This window comes from Macrotis lagotis, chromosome 1 (assembly GCF_037893015.1).
Source record: "Macrotis lagotis isolate mMagLag1 chromosome 1, bilby.v1.9.chrom.fasta, whole genome shotgun sequence".
Lineage (NCBI taxonomy): Eukaryota > Metazoa > Chordata > Mammalia > Peramelemorphia > Peramelidae > Macrotis > Macrotis lagotis.
Window position 1 is genome coordinate 179,002,604 of NC_133658.1, and position 10,759 is coordinate 179,013,362.

The following is a 10,759-nucleotide window of genomic DNA, read 5'->3' on the forward strand; positions in this document are numbered from 1 at the left end:
AGGGCAGATACTATTATTATGCCCATTTTACAAAGGAGGAAAGAGAGAAGGTGACTTACTCAGGCACACAGCAAATAATGTCTGAGGCAGGACCTAGTTATATATCTCTCTGAATCCAAGACCTACATTCTATCCCTTATTGCACATAGCTTCCTACTAGTCTCCCTAGTTGAGTTTGTAATCTTTTTTATCAAGGCATAACAAAGTTAAGGGTTTAACATTGCTAAATAATGCAAGAACCAGAATTATACCAGGAGGTAAAGAAAGGCCAAAATGATGAAGAGATTACTTGACCTCACTACATCTAGTCTTCTCTGTCTATATACTCTTTCCCCCTTCTCCCTTAAGGATCAAGTGCTCTAATGCTTTTTTCTCTTATCTTGATGTCAATTGTCCTCAGAAAAGGATCTGATATGACATTTTCCTCTCATGAATTTATTCGATAATATGAAACTTCAAATTGTCATTCAAAACATATTATTCTTTGGTTCCAAAATGCCTTTCTGCCTTTACCTGCCACATTCCCCATTCCCCAAGATCATTGAGTTCTGAAAGAACTGGACCAGTTGGACATCATAGAAGAGATGCACCTCATTTTTTCTCACATAAAATGAGAATGGGTGACAATTGAGTTCTATTTCTCACAATTGTGTGGGAAAATAATTCTGTAAACTTAAAAGCATTCTAGACATAAACTTTCATTTGTAAAATGATAATAATTCCTTGACTGAATGAAGGAAGGACACTTGCGTAGATCATCTCTTTTGGAGTATCTATTGTCAAAGTTCTTAATAATTGTTTCAATTGCTTTCTTTGCTAATTCCCTGGGGTTTTCTAAGTAAGATATCATGACATCAGCAAAAAAGGGATCAGTAGATATCACTTTGATTACAATTATGGCTTTATTTTCTTTCTTTTATTGCTATTGCTTACAATTTCTACAAACGTCAAGTAACCAAGATAAGGGGGCAATTTGTTTTAACTCCTGTAAAATTATATTTGTTTTAAACTTCCTAGAGTTTCCTCATTAAAATGATACTAGTTTTTAGTTTTAAATATAATAAACTTTAACCATATTGGAAAACACAAGGTTTTTTGTGGGTTGGGAGGAGTAATGTATCTATAGACATAATTGTGGATCTTTGGTCTTTTTACTTTTAATAAAGTTTTGTTTCTTGTTTTAATAAAATTAAGTGATATTTTAATCTTTGATATAACTGTTATAATGAATGTTTTTTGACATCATATTTTTGACATCAATATTTATTAGTGCCATGGGTATCTATTTCTCTCTTTAACAATGCATTCTTCCTAGGTTTGGGTATTAAAACTATAAAAGGCACTTAGTTGAAATTTTTCTTGTTTTTGCAAAAAAAATATTTGTACAGTAAAAGTATCAGTTGTTTTTAAGATGTTTCATGCAATTCACCTGTAAATCTGTCTGAAACAGGGCTTTTTGTCTTTGTTGGTATTTTTAAAACTGGTTCAATTTCATTTCATGTGATTGTATGTTTAAGATCTATTTCCAATTCTGGAAATTTGGACATTTTAAAATTTTCTCATAATCCTTCATTTAGGGGGATTCTCCGGGTTTTGGACATGTAATTATATATTTTAAATTCTGATTCTGCTATTTCTTGTCTGTTATATTTTCATGTTGTTCATTTTTTAAATTTTTGGCATTTTGATTTTTCTCCTAATTGTTTTGAAAGGTTTACAAATTTTATTAGTCTTTTCAAAGAACTGGGTTATAGTTCTGTTTATCAATTCTCTAACCCCCAATTTTTTTTTATTTTTTGTTTTTCTTCTTTGTTGATTTCTAATTTTTCAAATTATAAATTTAGTTAATCTGCTTTTATTAATAATGCAAATTTATAGAGAATTTTTTCCTCTCTGAGGATCAATTTAACTGAATCTCAGAAATTTTAATATGTTATCATTATTCTTTTATATATTGTTATTTCTAAGATTTGATCTTTGACTCAATGACTTGTCCATTTTTGTCATTATTATTATTGTGTAATTATTAATTCTACATTTATATCTGTACCTTTTGCTTGTATTCCCTGTATTAAATCATATTCTCATTGTGTTACGCTTTGTATGGGACAGTCGGTATTTATACTTTTTAAAAATGTATTTATACTATGTATTCTAAATCTGTGATCTCCAAAGTGGTCCCTAAATATGACCATTGGGGTATGAAATAATTGCTAAAAAACCATAGAATGATTCCAAGGGGACATCCAATTGACAAATAGGAAGATAAGTCACTTCCCAACCTCTCCCTGACAGCATTTTATAGGAATTATCTCCAAAACAATGGCAATAATCACTTCATCCATTTTTCATGCAACATTTCATTTGTTTTTGTCCCTTCTTGAAACTGGTTTCCTATAGTTGTCTATGCTTCAAAATTCACTACTTCTGAACTTTTTTATTAGTCCTTAAAAGTTATCTGTAATCCAGATAGACACAAGAGCATATGGGTAGGGACTTTGGGGAAAATTTTTCTCCCCCAGTATACCACATTTTGCACCCTCAAATAATCTCATGACTGAGGCAGGTCTCCCTCATTGGGGTGGACTTTGTACTCTACTTTAACAGCTGGTGAACATGAGACAGATTTACTTATTCTTGTCTCTCTGGTTTCCTAAAACCCAATAACCTATAAACTATATCACCTATAAACATATCACCACTAAAAAAACTCTCACATCAACACACTTTTTAAAAAAATGGAAATTGATTGATTAATCTACTGAAAAGTCTTCTAAGCAAAATATTTTAGTATTTTTGGAGCCCATTTGTTAAAAAATGAAATGCAGCCTCTCATTAGTTTGCATGAACAATTGATTAGCATGAAGGAAAGATAGAAATTTATTTGCTGAATCTCAACAAAAATATTTACATAATTGTGAGCCATGGCTTAGTAGATGTACCCAATGATCCACAGTCCTCCAATGATATATCATTGTGATATCTCTTTTTCAGAAAAAATAACCATTAAAACCATATAATGAAATAAACTGAATTCAAAACCAGACCTTTGAATCACTGTCTTAAAAAAATATTAAATAAGATTTTTTTAAGGTTTTTGCAAGACAAATGGGGTTAAGTGACTTGCCTAAGGCCACACACACACAGCTAGATAATTATTAAGTGTCTGAGACCAGATTTGAACTCCTGTACTCCTGACTCTAGGGCCAGTGCTCTATCCACTGAGCCACATAGCTGCCCCAACAACATTATAAAATTAATTAAATTCAATCACACTCTTCTTCCTAAAATGTATCCTCTCTAGTTCCTTATTTAGTATTTCTGTATTTCTTACAGGGTTAAAGAGTACCAGATTTGAGCTCCCTCTCCTTTCCAGATTCTATATTAATTACTCTGCATATATTACCCTCTCTTTGTTTATTCCTGTTTTACATCATTCATAGCAATATCAATTTATTAGGAAAGCAATGCAAGATGAAAGGAGTTTGCTATGATTGGTCTTATGATATGTGTTTGAAGTTATTCTGTGAGTAAAACTGAGATCCACTTTTTCTTCCTACATTTACCATGATCAGTCTTTATTCCCAAAGTCATATCACCTCATATGTGTTCCATGCAATATCTCCCCAACCTATTCCAGATAAAATTTTAAGTACGCCTTTTTAAAATTCTGACATGTAGTTCTTCTCCCAAGAAAATGGTTTTTGGGGACATTTTTATGTTCCCTTTCTCAATTAGAAACTACTTTTTAATCCCCTTAATTGTATAATTTTGCTTCTGCCTTTGTTGAGAGATCAAATATTATCATTTCTTTATTTTTAGCAAATGGACTTGTCAACAATGTATTCAGGAGTGTGCTGATAAACATTTAACAACCAGATTTTTCAGGGAGGAAAATGTAAACACAACACACTTTAAAATGTATTGTGTTTCAATAATGGTTTCTATCACTTCCTTAATTATAGAGCAGGCAATCAACAATAAAACACCAAGTCATATTTTTAGTGTTTTCTGATTTCTCAAGTGTGAATATTCATATTTAAAATTTAAAAATGCTGGGGCAAAGTTAAGATGTTGGAGTAGAGAAGCATTTAGTTGAGTTCTCTCAACATTCCCCTTATAAAACTTTAAAATAATGCTTCAAATTGAATTCTGTAGTGGCAGAGACAATGAAAGACTGAAATTTTTTTACAGTCCAAAACAAAGTAAGAAGTTAGAAAGACAGATCTTTGGCATGGGGAGCTGGACAAAAGACTGGATCAGAAGCCATATGGATTAAACATCATTGATTGGAGTTGGTGGTGAAAGAAGCAGATGTAGCTTCGGGGGCTCTCAAGTCAAAGATAGTAAGGGGAATTAGCAATGAGATCAGAAAGAGATCACAGGGTTTACCTGTGCTAGCACTGGATCATGACTAGATTCTATTTGACAACTCTATTGCCTTTACCCATTGTAAATCTCAGTTCAAGGATATAAAAGAGCATCTTTAGTCAAGAGGGTATAGAAACTCTGTTACAATCCCAAAGGCCTATTATGGGTAAGGACAAGAATGTAGACCATAAATCAAGGGCCATACTTCTCCCCAGATCATACTATCTGGGAAACATCAAAAAATTCCAAACCCCCACAACATAGTGATGGGAAAAAAATTGAAGCTTGAGACAGAGGTCCTCCATCCCCCCTGCTAAGAACAGAATGTAACCTTAATATAAAGTTACAAATCAAGAAATTGGATGGAAAACAAGCAAATAGCATAAAAGGTTATTAGGCTGACAGAGAAGATCAAGATATATACCCAGAAGATAATGAATCAAAATCACAAGAAAAGTTTTGGAGAAAATGTGAATTGTACTCAAATAAAACAGGAATTTCAGGAAGACTTTAAAAAAAATGCCTTGAAGAAGAATGGTAGACAAAAAACTAGATTTTAAAAAAATGGCCAAAAAAAATTCACTGATGAAAAGAACTCCTTAAAAAGCAGAATTGGGAAAAGATGTACTAAGTTTACTGAAGAAAATAGAAATATAAAAATTAAATTTGGATAAGGTAAATTTAGTGACTACATGAGACAACAACAACAACAACAACAACAACAACAACAACAATAATAATAATAATAATAATAATAATAATAATAATAAAACAAAGTCAAAAAATGACAAATAGAAGAACATGTGAAATATTTCATTGGAAAAACTGACCCAGAAAATAGTTTGAGGACAGATAATTTAAAAATTATTCAATCATCTGAAAGTCATGAAGAAAAGAGCTTAGACAGATATACACACTAAATGGTATAGCCTCCAAATTCTTAAAGGAAAAATTAAATGAATTATAGGAGAAAATAGATATCAAAACTCTACTAGAGAAATTCCTCAACTTCCTGTTCTTAGGGCTAGATAAATAATATGAAAGAAGTTTATGAGATTAATAGAATATTAGAAAAGTTCACTTTGGATGGGCAGAGCTAAGATGAAAACAGGAGAAGAGACTCTCTTAGGTGCTTACTCCAAAATATTTCAAAAACTGTAAAATTATGACTTTAACTAAATTTTTGAAAGAGAAAACCCACAGAAAGATTCAGTGAGGCAATTTTCCAGTCCAAGGTAACTTAGAAAATAGTAGGAAAACTGTGTTTAATGGGGTTGGAGGGGCAGCATCCTGACAGAGGGAAGGAATTTAAACCTCCAGGGAACAGCCCCAGGGCACCTGGGAGTACCAGTTCCTGCAGCAGGAATAGTTTCCTGACCTGCCACCCCAGGTAGCACAAAGCACAACTTGGAAGAGAGAGACTTCTTCCAGAGCAAGCATGAAGCCCAGGCTCTCAGTGCAGTCACAACACTCAGGGCTGCCATGACAACCTAGATCCCAGGAAATTGAAGAAGGCTGGTGGAGCTTCCCAGCAACAGCCCCCAGGCAGCTGGGCCCTGAGTGCTCAGCCCACCAAAGGGAGAGAAAGGACACTGCTGAGGTCTGTCCTCTGTCCCTGGAACAGGATCTGGGGTTTTGACCACATTCAGACTCTGGTTGCTGTCTGGGCCCCCCATAGATCAGGGCCCCATGGCAGGGGATGAACTTTTGATCATTTACAGACCTGGAGAGCAGCCAGAGCCTCACACACTGAGGTCACTGGAGGTGGATGTTCCAAAAATACTCAGAAACTCAGGAAGGACCCCAAAACCAGGAACAGACTGGAAAAAAATAAACAGAAAAATAGAAACCATACCATAGACAATTACTTTGGTCACATGGAGGATCAAAATACTCAATCTAAAGATGAGAAAGGGTGGCTAGCTGGCATAGTGGATAAAGCACCAGCCCTGGAGTCAGGAGTACCTGGGTTCAAATCCAGTCTCAGACACTTAATAATTACCTAGCTGTGTGGCCTTGGGCAAGCCACTTAACCCTGTTTGCCTTGCTAAAAAACAATAAATAAAGATGAGAAAGTTCAAGTTTTGGCATCTAAAGACTCTAATAAATATAGAAGAAACCAGTTCAAAAAAAGATTTAGAAAATCAAGCAAGGGAGATAGAAGAAAAATTGAGAAAAGAAATGAAAGAGATGCAGGAAAACTATGAAAACAAAATCAGCAACATAGTAAAAGAGATCCAAAAAATGCTGAAGAAAATAACATGCTAAAACCCAGCTTAGGTCAAATGGGTAAAACAGTTCAAAAAGTTTTTGAGAAGAATGCTTTCAAAAGCAGAATTAGCTAGATGGAAAAGGAGAGAAGAAAGCTCTCTGAGGAAAGCAAATCCTTCAAATGTAGAATGGAGCTAAAGGAAGCTGATGACTTTGTGATAAATCAAGACACAATAGGTCAACACCAAAAGGATGAAAAATTAGATGGAAATGTGAAATATCTCACTGAAAAAAACAACTGATCTGGAAAACAGATCCAGAGAATATAATTTAAAAATTATTGGGCTCCCTGAAAGTCATGATCAGGAAAAGAGCCTTGATCTCACTTTTAAAGAATTTCTATAGGAAAATTGCCCTGATAGCCTAGAAGTAGAGAATAAAATAGAAATTGAGAGAATCTACTGATCTCCCCCAGAAAGAGATCCAAAAAAAAAACTCCCAGGAATATTATAGCCAAGTTCCAGAATTCCTAAGTAAAAGAGAAAATATTACAAGAAGCCAGAAGGACTCAATTCAAATATTGTGGATCTGCGGTCAAGATCACACAGGTCATAGCAGCAACTACATTTAGGACTCATAGGGCTTGGAATATAACATTCTGCAAGGCAAAAAAGCTTGGAATGCAACTGAGAATCAACTACCCAGAAAAACTGAACATTCTCTTCTGGGGGAAAGATGGACTTTCAATGAAACAGGGAATTTCAAATGTTCCTATTGAAAATGCCAGAGCTGAACAGAAAGTTTGTTTTCCAACTACTGGACTCAAGTGAAGCATAGAGAGGGTGGACAAGAAGGATAAATTATGAGAGACTTAATGATGATGAACTGTGTGTATTCCTGCATGGAATGATAATACTGATAATACTTATATGAACCTTCTCACTTAATAGAGCAGGTAGAAGGAGCTTTTATAGATGAGGCACAGGAAAAAGCTGAATTTGAAGATATAATATATTGTAAAAATGGAGTGAAAGTACTGAGAGAAAGAGAAAGGAGAGGTAGAATAGGCTAAGATATTTCATATAAAAGTTATTTCATGTATCTTTGGCAATGGTATGGAAGGGAGGAAGGTGAAGGGGAAGGAGGGAAACTTCATTCTCATTGTAAATGACTTAAGAGAGGAAACAGCATACACACTCTATAGGGTATTGACATCTAGAAGAAAAAGGAGAGAAGGGGGATGTGGAGGGGAGGGGGGATATGGGTGATAGAGGAGTGGGTAGATCATAGGAGTGGATAGTCAGCCATAACACATTTTCTTTTTTACTTTTCACAAGATGCTTGGATTGGGTAGTCTGTCCAGGCCTGGTGGTTGCTAGGTCTCTGGGGTAGGATATGGGCTTCGAGCCTCCTGGCCCCAGGGCTGGTGCTCTGCCTGCTGTACGACTCGGCTACTCCACGGCACATTTTTGAAGAAGGACAGAGTAAAAGGAAAGAGAAAATATAATAGATGGTAATGGGGAGGAATGGATGGAGGGAATTATAATCAGCAAAACCAACTGTGGAAAAATATGGAAGTAACTTCTATGATGGACTTATGATAAAGAGAGTGATACACCTGATATAGAGTTGATAGTATCAGAACAAAGACTGAAACATAATTTTTTCTCTTTCTTTTACTTTATTTCTCATGAAGTTTTATATTTTTGTGGGGGAGGGGGTATTATGTTAATTCTTAAACAGTAATATTTTGGTAATGTGTAAATAAATTAAAGAAAAATATTTAAATAGAAAAAATAGGAAAAAAGATATCAATAAAGATAAAATTAAAAAAAGAAAAGTTTACTATGATAGAACTCTGGAGAAAACTTAATGGGAATATAAATGAATTTACCTTTTTAATCAGTTATATATGGCATCTTTACAAAAATTGACCATGTATTAAGGTATAAAAACCTCACAAACAAATACAGGAAAATAAATATCCAATGTACCCTTTTCAGCCCAAAATGCAATAAAAATTACATTTTCAAAAGGATTAGAAAGTAATAGATCATTTATTCATTTCTACATATCCTGTTTTCAAGATAAATTGATCTTTTTCATAACAGGTTTGCTTCCAGAACAGAGGTGTTGTGAAAAACCATAACTAAATCTCCACAAAATTAATCAAAGGAAAGATATTAATATTAATATTGTCATTGCTGGACAATTGACTCTGCAAAGCCACCACTATTGAACATATCATCTATAAATATGATGGAATTAATATAAGGACCATTGAAAAGTTCAAGGAGGCTCCTGAGATTAGAAGGGCTCCTTCAAATATGCCTGTATCTTGGGTAAGGTGAAGGCTGAATAGGAGTATGGTATCAGTAATATCTTCCTATGGAAATTATATTAACAATTAGTATGGGATCATTACTGATGCTTTAGTACATAAAGACTTCATCAAAAACATGATTACAAACATAGCTCACTCTGATTGTACTGACCTGATTATTGTTGGTAGTGTTGATAAATTTGAAGCAGTTATCTGAAGAATGGGCAGGTGTGAAAGAACTGATTGTAGGTGCAAACAAAATGAATTCCACCAAGCCCCTTTATAGTCAGAAGAAATACGAGAAAATTGTGAAAAGAAGTCAGCACCTATATTAAGAAAATTGCTACAATTCTGAGACAAAAGCTTTTGTTGCCAATCTCAGGTTAGTTCACCAGGCTGAAGCCAAACCTCTAATATGTCTTGTTTCAAGGAATGGAAAGTCACTCAAAAGAATGGAAATACTAAGGGAACTATATTCCTTGTAGCTTTAGATTGTTTTTTGCCACCCACCCATCCAACCATGAAGTCCCTACATCTACCCCTCTTAGATATCTACCAGATTGGTGGAATTGGTATTGTACTTGTTGACTGAGTGAAAACTGTTAGAAAATTAGACATGGTGGTCACCTTTGTCTCAGTCAACGTTTCAACTAAAGTAATGACTGCTCAAATGCATCAAGAAGCTTTGAGTAAGATTCTACCTGTGGATAATATTGGTTTCAACATCAAGAATGTGCCAATCAAAGATGAGTGCTGTAGTAATGTGGTTAGTGATAGCAAGAATAAAACTCCCCTATGGAAGCATCTGGCTTCACTGCACAGGTCATTATCCTGACCCATCCAGGTCAAATCAATTCTGGCTAGGCACCTGTTCTAGATTGCCATTCTGTTCACATGGCTTACAAGTTTGCTGAACTGAAGGAGAAGACAGATCATCATTCTGATAAGAAACTAGAAGATGGCCCTAAATTCCTGAAACTTGGTAATGATGACTTTTTTATATGATTTCAGACAAGTCTATATAGGTAGAGAGCTTCTCTGATTATTATCCTCTGGATGATTTTGCTTTTCATGATGTGTGGCTTACTGTTGCAGTTGGTGTCATCACGGCAGTTGACAAAGAAGGTTGTTGAAGCTGGAAAGGTCACAAAATCTTCCTAGAATGTCCAGAAAGCTAAATGAATATTCTGCACACCTGCAGCCCCAGTTCTAATCAGTAATGGACTGTCTCAAAATTGTTTAGCTCAACTGGTCATTTAATTTTAATAATAAAAGAACGTTAAAGATAACAATGTATCATAAAATCTTCAGGAGGAAAAGAATGTTTTGTGGATCATTTGTTTGATGGAAGTTTTAAGGAATTAGTTTTTAAAATCAGTATTTTTTAAATCCAACAACCAGACCAAAAATCTGTTGCAGAATTTTGAGAACATTAAAACAGTTTAATGGGGCAGGGGGAGGCAATTACTTTGTCTTATATAGAATGCAAGTACACTCTTAATATTGTCTTTTCTTTCTTTTCTGTCAAACTTTATTCTGCTTCAATATTTTTGCATTTGGAATTTGTCATTCTCTTTGGCAAGATTCTCCATCACATATTCAATTTTTTTTTCTGTGTAACCTTTTAATAAAATGGAACTTTTTTTGAGTTTCCAATTCATTTCCTTTACTCTTAAAAATAATTATTCTCTAGTCTTGGACTTTTCAGCACTGCTTTTCTTCTACCTTACCTCTTCTTCAAGTCTTATCCCTCTGAGATTGGCCAGAATCAGTGCTACATTTTGGATGCTTAGGAGAGAATTGAACATAGTCTCTGGTATATAGAATGTCTACAGTCAGACCCCAAGTCAAAGC

At 34.4% G+C, this 10,759-nt stretch overlaps 1 pseudogene; it reads left to right on the forward strand.

Moving 5' to 3' along the window:
- Window positions 1-4,533: 4,533 nt before the first annotated feature.
- On the forward strand, window positions 4,534-10,087 carry LOC141514819 (elongation factor 1-alpha 1-like; annotated as a pseudogene).
- The last annotated feature ends 672 nt before the right edge of the window (window positions 10,088-10,759 follow it).